Here is a 10,976-nt window from a genome sequence, read left to right as displayed (position 1 = left end):
CCTGGCTTGCTCTGCCCACTCTCTTACAGCACCCAGGACCATCAGCCCAAGGATTGTCCATCCACAATGGGCTGGGCCCTCCCCCATCTATCACTAATTGAGAAAATGCCCCACAGGTTTGCCTGCAGCTTGATCTTATGGAGGGAATTTCTCAATTAAGGTTTTCTCCTCTCGGATGGATGTAGCTTGTGTCAAGTTGACATAAAACTAGCCAGCATGCCTGTTCGAGGCACAACCCCTCCCAAGACCACCACGTGTCTACTGACCTGGAACCTCTCCAGACCTCAATATTTAGAGGGTCTTTTTGTTGTTGCTTCTTTTTGAGAGAGTCCTAGGCTGTTTGCATGGTCACATCAGACCTTTGTCACTGGTAAGTGAACTCATCACCTGTTTATTTATTTATTTATTATAACTCTCTCCCTTCTCTAGAGGTCACAGTGAAAATGCTAACTCCAATCACTTCTTGCTGGTGAGCATCCTGCAATCCTGTCACTAGATTCTCTTAAATAGCAACTGTATTGAGTTAAACTCCAGTGTGAAGAGGTTTCTTATGAATAACCAAAGACTCCTGGGTTTGAAGAGCTCCGTCCCCGGATCTGGGAGCAAAGGCCACGTATAGAGATGTTTCTTGCCTTACAAAAGGATTGTGTGTGCACGCTTAACTGCTGAGCCATCTCTCTAGCTTCCAACTTGAAGACAACTTCTCTGAATTCTGCAGCCTTTCCGACCCTTTCCCAGCCTGTCTGTAAACTGCACATCTGTATATTATTGTGTGAAAAGTTGATGTGTGACCTGAGAGTAAGTAACTAAGAGGCCAAGGAGATGGCTCATTGGGTAAAGATGCTTGCTGCCAAGAATGATGACCTGAGTTGGATCCCCAGACTCCATATGGTAGGAGAGAATGGACTCCCACAAGCTGTCTTCCAACCTCTACACACAACAGTGTGGCGTATGCACGTACACACAGAGAGAGTAAATAACGTAAATGTAATATTAATAACTAAGTTTGGAATGAAAAAAAGGCCCTGCTTGTCTGTAGCTAGCTAGAGAGGGTAACTGGGATTATTTTGTTAATCATAACCAATAAGACCATATAGCTTATGCCTGGCAGTGGTGGTGCTCGCCTTTAATCCGAGCATTCGGGAGGCAGAGAGACAGGTGGGTCTCTGTGAGTTTGAGGACAGCCTGGTCTACAGAGTGAGTACCAGGACAGTCTCCAAAGCTACAGAGAAACACTCTCTCTCTCTCTCTCTCTCTCTCTCTCTCTCTTTCTCTCTCTCTCTCTCTCTCTCACACACACACACACACACACACACACACACATACAAATGTAGCTTGTGAATTTATTGGTTATTCAATAAATTCTGACATTGTGGAAAGACAAACGCCTCTATGTTTCTGACATAACATACTTACAACAAGGACATACTTATCTTTCTCTAGTTGGTCCTAACTTGGAGGCAAGGACACACATGAGAGATGTTGTCAGTCACTAATGCAGTCCTAGCCATCTGGCTGATTACTGCAGAAGCTGTTTTGCTTCTTGGATGGTTGCTTGGGCTCACAATCTGGCTTCCTAAAGTCTGGCTGACAGCAAGCTAGCTTCTCGGCTCTTGACTGTGATAAAGGGAGTGGTTTCCTGGGCAAACGGCTCAGGCTGTGGGACAAGAGTTTGCTTTCCATGTTGTTCCATTGTTTGTTCGGTCTCCCCGGAGCATCTGCTCAGACTCTCCCAGTGTACAGCGAGTCCTTACAGAGGCCCCGGTGCCCCACCTGACCTGGTCCCATTCCTCTCTGGCCTCATCTACCACTTTCTGCCTCTTTTCATTCTGACCACACAGACTCCTTGCTGCTCTGGAATGCGCCAGGCCCTCTTCCAGGACATGTATGCCCTTCTAACACACGCAGCTTTTAGTACTGTGCCTCGTGGCTCGTCTTCCCAACTAGAACGAACTTCCACAGGATTTACACCTTAGTTGAGTTGGTTCACTGTTTTAAAAGTGCCACCTAGAACACTGCCTTACCCAGCACAAAGTCAGTGCCCAGTAAAATGTTCAATTTTTTAAAAAATGTATGTCAATTATGCATAATGGGTTTCACAATGACACTTTCATACATATAAATAATATATTAAAAATACATGTCAATTACGCATACTGAGTTTCACAATGACACTTTCCTACATATAAATAATACATCTCAATCACAGTCACCCTCCATTACCTTCTTGTCCCCTTTCCACTCCCGCTAATCTCCCTGGTCTTCTCAACTAACCCCCTTTTTACTTTTGTGTGTGTGCACGCACACACGTGTCCGTGTGTTGTGTGTGTTGGGGGAGCTACATATAAGTTATTTATGGGAATATGAGTAAAAAGTAGGGCCTCATGAGTCCCTTCCCTTCATGAGTCCCTCCCCTTCCATGACAGGGTGTTGACAGGCCCAGTTTTGCCCAGGCTTTGTGCAGGTAATCACAGCAGCTGTGTGTTCAAGTGTGCAACGGCCATGCCATCCCTAGAAGTGATCATTCCACACCTCATTTTACCCTTCTTCTAGCACTTACGCTAGTCCCACCCCCTCTTCCACGATGTTCCCTGAGCACAGGGGGTGGGACTAATGCTCCACTTATGGCATTCAGTGGTCATTCATTCTAAGAGCTTTGGGCAGTCGTGAGTCTCTGCGGTCACTCCTGACCACTACAGAATACTTCCTGACCAAATGGACAGCAGCGCTGTTCTGTGGCCATAAGCAGAGTTATGTAGAGGGCGTTTGACAGGCTCTTTAGCAGAACATGTCCATTTAGGAGAACAGCAGTAGTTTCCATGGCCATCAGCATTTCCAACTCAGTTTAGGAAGGCATGATGAATGTGTGTGCACTGGATCTGTCTAATAACACCAACTGCTCCTTATGAGGTGCTTAAGAGTGTACCAGGCATTGTGCTGTCCTCTCATCTGTAGTCCAGTTTTATTCCTTTTTATTGTTACCTTTTGAGAATTGACTTATTTTCATTGATGCTTATGTGTGTGAGACTGTGAGAATGTGGGCACCATGTGCATGCAGGAGCACACAGAGGCCAGCAGAGGGCATCAGAGGCCCTGGAATAGGAAGTAATAGGCAGTTGCGTATTGCTGAGTGGGTGCTGGGAACCAAACCCAGGTCCTCCACAAGAGCAGTAAGCACTCCTAACTGCTGAGCCACTTTTATTCCAGCCTTTTATTTAGAGTTTCATTATATAGCTATGGTTGGCCTAGAACTTGCTATGTACATCTGGCTGGCCCCAAACTCACAGAGATCTACCTGGCTCTGCCTCCTGAGTGCTGGAATTAAAGGCATGTGCCACCATAACCTGTAGTGGGTAGCCATCCCAGTGTTGGCCTGGAAGTTCCAACCCCCATTGAGGCTTTGGTAATGGTCACGCCCACAAGGCAGGGCGGAGGAGGAAGTGGAAGACCCAGGATCGAGAGGAGAGGTCTCTCTTGGTTCTGACACCCTGGACGCTGGAGGTGGACCGAGCAGAGTTCTCCAGAGAACACTGCCGGACTGCGCCATACCTTTGCCAGACCCTGCAACCTATCCCTTCATTTGAAAGTTACCCCACAACATAAACCTCCCTTTTAACTACATGGAGTGGCCTTAATAATTTCACCAATAATAACCTGCCTCACCTTTATTTTTATGGCTTTCCTATGGGGAGTTACCATCAGAACCATGTGTTTATCCATCAGGTAAGGAGGTCCCCTCCATGGGCATGCACAGAGCCCTTGAGGGTCTCAGGGACCCACATAAAGGGTTAAAACCTATGACAAAGTCTTGATTGTAAAGTGGAAAAACTAAAGAATAACACAAATTCATCAATATTTAATCAAATGTTTATAAGATGTCATCCATTATTAATGTATGTCATTAATTTCTTGTCAGCTTCTTTCATTATTAAATGAAGCAGTCATGTAAGTTGCGTTATATTTGAAAATGATTTGTAGGGTTAGAAGTTGTTTAACTCTGAACACCTCAGGAATGAAAGGAGTACATTTGGAGGCTGAGAAGTGCTCTTAGCTGGGTCGTTTCCACGGAAAAACCTACAAAACTCACACTGTGTTATCTTAAAATGTGTTACACTTGATGTAGAAATCCTCAGTTTTGATGTTCATAACACTTGGGGAAACGGTCTTTGATATAAGCTGCCTGCCTCACAGATTTCATCCGAAACCATGCCCAATTCTCCTGGACAGCTGGCTCCTCGCTCCCCTTTCTGCCCTCAGCCCTGCCAAACCCACCCAGGCCCAGGTATAACAGAGATGTTTGTTCTGAAGATGGGGAGTGGTCAGGCCAGGTGAACTCTCCTGGGTCCCCACATTTTCCCTGGCTATCCTTAGAGCCTTTTGCCCCTGAAAACCTCGTCTGGAAGAAAATCTTTTGTCCTTCAAGCACCACTAGATGGTGCCACACACTCCAGACTGCTTACTTCAGGTTTCCTTTGGCACCAGACTAGGCGGCATAGGGCAGGGAGAGTTCTAGGTCTCCCTCCTTAGTCTTTCCTCTTTCAGGTGACTCTGGCCCCTCCAGGGTGACTAGCAGGCTTTATTTTCATCTTGGTGGCAAGCCTAGTGGTTTGGGTACCCACAGGGTTTCTAAAACCAGCTTAGATGCTACAAGGCCATCTCATTTTCAGTCCCAAGGTCAAAGTTAGGATACAGTCTAAGTGGGAACAGAGACCTGTGACCCTAGAGGAGTGGCTCTCAGCCTGTGGGTGGCAAACCCTTTGGGGGTCTAACGACCCCTTCAGAGGGGTCACATATCAGATATCCTGCATGTCAGATACTTACATTATGATTCATAGCAGTAGCCAAATTACAGTTAGGAAGTAGCAAAGAAAATTTATGGTTGGGGTCACCACAGCATGAGGAACTGTATTAAAGGGTCGCAGCATTAGGAAGACTGAGGAGCACTGCCCTGTAGCAGCTCTGAGAGCACCTGGCTCCTCCCCTTCCTTCCTCTGTGGTCCTGCTCTCCCCCACACTCTGCTCTCTCCTCTGCTGTCTGGTCCTGCTACCCTACTTCTCCATTTTTCTTCTGTGCCTCAGGATTTCTCTATCTCTCTCCCTTCCTTTCTCAACAAATCCTAATTAATCTTTTGCGTATGTATGCATGTGGGGGGCACATATGTGAGGGCACACAGGCATGTGGAAGTTGACATTGGGTGTCTTCCTAAATCATTCTCCACTTTATTTACTGAGGCAGGGTATTCATTGAGCCCAGAATTCACCAATTCTGGCTCATTTAGGGATCCAGTTTCTGGAATTACAGTCTCCACCCAGTTTTTACATGAGCTCTGGAGACTCAAATTCCAGTCCTCATGATTGTATGGCAGAAACTAACCACTAAGCCATCTCTCCAGCCACAAGATTTCTTCATTTTATTCAGTCAGCTGACTTTCAAAGCCAGCTGCTGTGTCCATTAAATGGCAGACACTGACCAATGCTGGAAATCCAATGAAGACAGGCTGGGGTTCCAACTCCAGATAGGCAGGAGACTGTCAAGGGACCCCTTCAGTCTCTCTTGTCTTCAGTCTCCTATCATGGTGGTTTGATGAGAATGGCCCCATAGGCTCATATATTTGAATATTTGGTCCCATGTTGGTGGAACTGTTTGGATTAGAAGGTGTGGCCTTGTCGGAGGTGTGCCATTGTGTGGGCAGGCCATCATGCCCCATGTCTACCTCCTATAGGCTGATAAGATGCTCAACTGCTGCTCCAGTGCCATGCCTGCCAGCCTGCTGCCATGCTCCCTGCCATGATGGGCATGGACTCACCCTCTGAAATTGTAAGCAAGCCCCCGATTAAATGCTTTCTTTTGTGAGATGTTCATGGTATCTTTTCAATAGAAAAATAATTAAGACACTTATTCAAAATGCATAGACCGGGGTTGGGGATTTAGCTCAGTGGGCAGACCCTAGGTTCGATCCTCAGCTCCACAAAAAAAAAAAAAAAAAAAAAAAAAAATGCACAGACCGACAGGTGTGTTGGCATATGACTAAGGTCCTAGCACACAGGTTGAGACAGTAGGACCGAAACTTGAGGGTCAGCCTGGGATGCACACTGAGTTATAAGCCAGTTGGGGGTATGAACCGAGTCTTGTTACACAATACACACAAACACACACACACACACACACACACACACACACACACACACACACGAGAGAGAGAGAGAGAGAGAGAGAGAGAGAGAGAGAGAGAGAGACTTTAAAATGATGCCCAAATACCACATTATAAATATTTACATATCAATTAGCAAGGAATAACCATTAACATTTACTCACTAGATTATGCTGAGGGGGAAATAGAAGTATCTAGCTCAGTGCAGGGATACAGTAGGCACACAATAATAGTTACTGTTTCTAGCTCAGTGCAGGGATACAGTAGGCACACAATAATAGCTACTGTTTCTAGCTCAGTGCAGGGATACAGTAGGCACACAATAATAGCTACTGTTTCTAGCTCAGTGCAGGGATACAGTAGGCACACAAGAATAGCTATTCTTTCTAGCTCCTCAAAATCCCTGCAGAGAGCCCTCATATTTCAGATTCCATCTACTCAAATTAGGGGTGTCAGCCTGTCTTCCGTTGGTGCTCTAACAGGGGTGTCCATGGTCCTGTCTTTCCCTCTTTCAGTGGTCTACCCAGCAGCCGTCTCAGGGAAGACTTTGACTGACCCTTTAGGTGTCTCTGTGTCCCCTCCCCTGTGGACTGCCAGGGCCAGGGGCATTCTAGAGTGCTGGCCAACCCAGAGGTGCCCACTCAGGACACACTAATGGTTAGTGTAGGGCTTATCTATACCTGCACAGACATCCACACAAGTTTCTGTTTCTATTTCCTGGAGCAGGAATGTTAACCAGAAGTTCAGGGAAGAAAAAAAAGAAGAGAGAGTTTCAGTTCTTAAGCTATGATCTCATTGTTCCTGTCACTTCCTCCTCCTTCCTGGGGAACAGTGCCAGCTACCATGGTTCCGTGTATGAGGGAGCATGGAAAAAGGCCTGAGTTCCTTGCGTGAAGTAGCCCTTCAGGGCACTGGCATGTGAATGCTTACAGGTAGCTGATGGCCCAGTAGGAAAGCATAAAAGAATAGAAGAAGGGTTCCCCTGTTCACTGCTGCTCTGTTAATAATAGCCAGAAACTGGGAACAACCTAGACGTCCCTCAGTAGAGGAATGGATAAACAAAGTGTGGTACATTTATACAATGGAGTATTACTCAACTCTTAAAAAAACAAAACAAAACAAAACAAAAAACAAAAAATGACACAATGAAATTTGCAGGCAAATGGATGAAACTAGAAAAATATAATTCTGACTAAAGTAACCCAGGTCTAGATAAATATGGTATGCATTCACTTATATCTGAATATTAGTCATTAAATAAATGACAACCTGTTGTAGCCCACTAGGTTTCCCAGTGGCTGTACCCAGCAGGATTGCATAAGAGGTTGACTGGACCACGGGCCTGGGTACCAGGGGTTTGTAAGGGTCTACACTTGACTGTGACCAGCAAGGGGGAGGTCTTTTGCTCCACCCCTTGGCATTGTTATAAATAGACCTTTGGAATAAAGTTCTGGGCCGGTGAATAAGGATCCAGGCCCACCCGAGTCTATCCTGTGTTTTCTCTGTTTCTCTCCCCTCTACATCTAACTAAGTCTCTTATCCCTCATTCCTCAAGAGTCCCTGGGGTAAAAATGGTGGAGGCTGGTCCCCCACAGATGGTACCTGAACAGAGACAATGAAAAAGGTAGAAAAAAAAAATAACCCTAGGACTTGGCGAAAGGATTGTGGGGGCGTTGCAAGTGTAGGTATGCTGATAAAGAACTGAAAAATGAAGGCAACGGTATTTTATTCTTGACTGTATAGATAGGCAGTTAAATACCGCAAGGCTGAAGCATTAGGTTTCTCTCTCTCTCTCTCTCTCTCTCTCTCTCTCTCTCTCTCTCTCTCTCTCTCTCTCTCCTACCTATAAAAATTAAGAAAAGTAGAAAATAGAAATAGGGTCAGGAACATAGAAAAGAAAAAGCTTAGGGTAAAGTGGGATAAGATAAGCCTAACTATGGGACCGTTCATATTTGGAACTGTTTGCTTCAGTCATTACAATTCTGACAGCTATACACAGACTTAAGGGCAGCTGACAAGCCAGGCCCTGACTATGAGCTCTCAGAGGAACTTTTAGGAATGGTACCAGAACTCTTTTTGAACTTTCAGACTGAAGAAATAAAATGGACAGTAATGATTTCATTACAATGGGACTGTTTGAATTTATTTATGCATATAGACTCTAGCAATGGTGATGACTTATGAACTGCTTATGGAACTGTTTATGTAAAAATGAAACTGTTTAAATAGAGAAATTTAGGTTTTCCAACTAGGCTTGAGATTTAATTTAAAATATAAAGAAAATTGAACCAATAGCTGAGGAGCTCCCATGGTACTGGACTAGGCCCTCTGGACAAGTGAGACAGTTGTTTAGCTTGAACTGTTACAGGCCCCCAGGCAGTGGCATCAGGACCTGTCCCTAGTGCATGAGCCAGCTTTTTGGAGCCTAGTGCTTATGCTGAGACACTTGGCTCAGCCTTGGTGCAGGGAGGAGGGGCTTAGACCTGACTCAACTGAATGTACCAGGCTCTGCTGACTCCCCAAGGGAGACCTTGACTTTGAGGAGGTGGTAATGGGGGGAAGGCTGGGGGTGGGGGGAGGGAGGACAGGGGAATCTGTGGTTAATATGTAACATGAATAGAAACATCTCTTAATAAAAATATGAAGAAATAAAAATATAAAAAAATATAAAGAAAATGGAGAGTAAATATTCCTCAGTATATTTAAAGACTATTTTCATGTTACTTGAGTGAATTAATGTTATGTTTTGTATAGTTTTATTAAGAAATTGTTTTTGAATGTAAGTTTGTAGGTTGAGAGTAAGCTTGTAGGTTAGAGTTATTACGTTAAGTTTGATGTGGTTGCATCAAGATTTTTTCTTTTAAAATATAAAGAAGGGGGGCCTTTTGTAGCCCACTAGGTTTCCCAGTGGCTGTACCCAGCAGGACTACATAAGAGGTTGACTGGACCATGGGCCTGGGTACCAGGGGTTTGTAAGGGTCTACACTTGACTGTGACTAGCAAGGGGGAGGTCTTTTGCTCCACCCCTTGGCATTGTTATAAATAGACCTTTGGAATAAAGTTCTGGGCCGGTGAATAAGGATCCAGGCCCACCCGAGTCTATCCTGTGTTTTCTCTGTTTCTCTCCCCTCTACTTCTAACTAAGTCTCTTATCCCTCATTCCTCAAGAGTCCCTGGGGTAAATAATGGTGGAGGCTGGTCCCCCACAATAAACAAGCTACAATCCAGAGAGGTAAGACTTAACAGGGACTGGGGGGACTTATGGGATCTCCCTGGGAGGGGGGACTGAGCAGGAGGTGGAGGGGAAGAGAACAGGTGGGAAGGGGGAGAAGGGATGGGACTGAGAGAGGGGAAAAAGAGAAAAGACAGCTCCAACTGCCAAGACAATAGGTTGCTCTCCACAAACTGACAGCAAGGTCCCATTGCTAACGGCAATACCCACACAACTCACTGAACATGGAGAGGTTGAGCTGGTGCCCACATAGGACCTTCACCCCCATGTTCTAATGTCTATGGCATGGAAAGGTATCAACCCAATTACAAAACCTTTGATCTACAAATGTCCTACCTACAACATACGCTAGGGCAATGGTGGCACAAACCTTATGGGAGTAACCAACCAATGTCTGACGTGACTTAAGGCTCACTCCATGAGATGGAACCCATGCCTGACATTGCTTAGGTGGCCAAGAACCAGAGTCTAGATAGCCCAGAGACCTAGGGTAAAACCAAGTATTACTGGTCTAAAAATAATAATAATTAACAATCAAATGACTCCTAATGGTATTATGCTACACTAACAGATCAGTGCCTTGCTCAGCCATCATCAGAGAGACTTCCTCTTGCAGCAGATGGAAACAAAAACGGAGACCCATAGCCAGGCATTATGCAGAGAATGAGACCTTGGAACACACAGCTCTAAAATGGGATGTCTCCATCAAATTGCTCCTCTCAGAGCTCAGGGAACCCCACAGAAGAGGCAGAAGGAGTGGGGGAGACAGGACACCAGGATAAGGTCCTCTAAAACAACTGAGCAAAGCTCACTGAACTGAGAGACTGAAACAGGGGCACACCAGGTCCTCTGTTTATGTACTATAGCCTTCAGTTTAGTGCTTTTATAGGACTCCTGAATGCGTGAACAAGCGGGGCTCTGATTCTTGTGCTTTCTCTTGGGGTTCTTTTATTTTTCTGTTGGCTTGGCTTTGTCCAATTGATATGATGCTTTTTGTTTTACCTTATTTTATTTTCTTAAAAAATACATTCTAGTTGCTTAAACAAATAAAGTGTCAATAGCTGCACTGGGGGAGGGGAAGGGAAGAAAAAATAGCTGAGGGGGCTCAGGCGCTAGGCAAAGGCTCTAAGAGGGCACTGCAGTCAGTCAGTGGGGCCTGGAGAAGCAGCTTTAGAACACAGCCTCAAGAGGATCCCCATTGTCTGCGGGGGGGCCATGCTGGCTCTGAGGGCAGTCCCCAGGCCAGGCAGAGGACCTACAGCAATACAAGCCAGTATCTGGCACCAGGAAAAGACAGAGGGACACTCTGCACAACCAGTACAAGCCCAGGGTAAAGGACTGCGCCAGCAGAGGACAAGCTGAGGGCTGTGGACTGGTGTGTGATCTGGCTTTTCTCTCCACACTTCTCTGGGGCGTTGCATTCACTTCTTAGCCTTGAACTGGGCTCAGAGGAGCAGGAGCAGCTGAGCCCAAAGCCAGGCCTCGAGCTGGCTCTGTCATCAGCCAGGAAGCAACAGCATCTGAGGACAGCTGTTGACAGTGGGTCCTCCCCTCCTGAGCACGTTGAGAGCCCCTCATCTTGTTCTCCAGTG

This window comes from Onychomys torridus, chromosome 7 (assembly GCF_903995425.1).
Source record: "Onychomys torridus chromosome 7, mOncTor1.1, whole genome shotgun sequence".
Classification (NCBI taxonomy): domain Eukaryota; kingdom Metazoa; phylum Chordata; class Mammalia; order Rodentia; family Cricetidae; genus Onychomys; species Onychomys torridus.
The sequence above is the reverse complement of the archived record's forward strand: the minus strand, read 5'-3'. Positions refer to the sequence as shown.